Genomic DNA, 386 nt, shown 5'->3' on the forward strand with positions numbered 1-386 from the left:
TCTCCTCACTGCACACACACACACGCGTAAATACTGCGTGCGTGTTGTTGTTCAATCATAATAGCTTTACCTAACCAATGATAATGCAAATATATTACATATTTATCTTTATCTCACAAGCCTCTTAATTCAAAAGGATTATAAAGCGTACGGCTGGCAGTTCACATACACTTTAAAGGCCTTTGTGTGACCGCTATTCAAGGGATTAATTATGTCTATATAATGGCTGCATGTGTGTCCATACGTTTCCTCGCAATTTATTTGTCTCACTTTCTCTCTATATTTGTGAGTGTGCGTTTGTGTAACTAAGCTATATCTATACCATGTTGCTAAAATGTATATGCCTATGTCACTCTGTATCTATTGTTAATTAAATTTATTATTAA

The sequence above is a fragment of the Penaeus monodon genome, chromosome 19 (assembly GCF_015228065.2).
Source record: "Penaeus monodon isolate SGIC_2016 chromosome 19, NSTDA_Pmon_1, whole genome shotgun sequence".
Taxonomy (NCBI): domain Eukaryota; kingdom Metazoa; phylum Arthropoda; class Malacostraca; order Decapoda; family Penaeidae; genus Penaeus; species Penaeus monodon.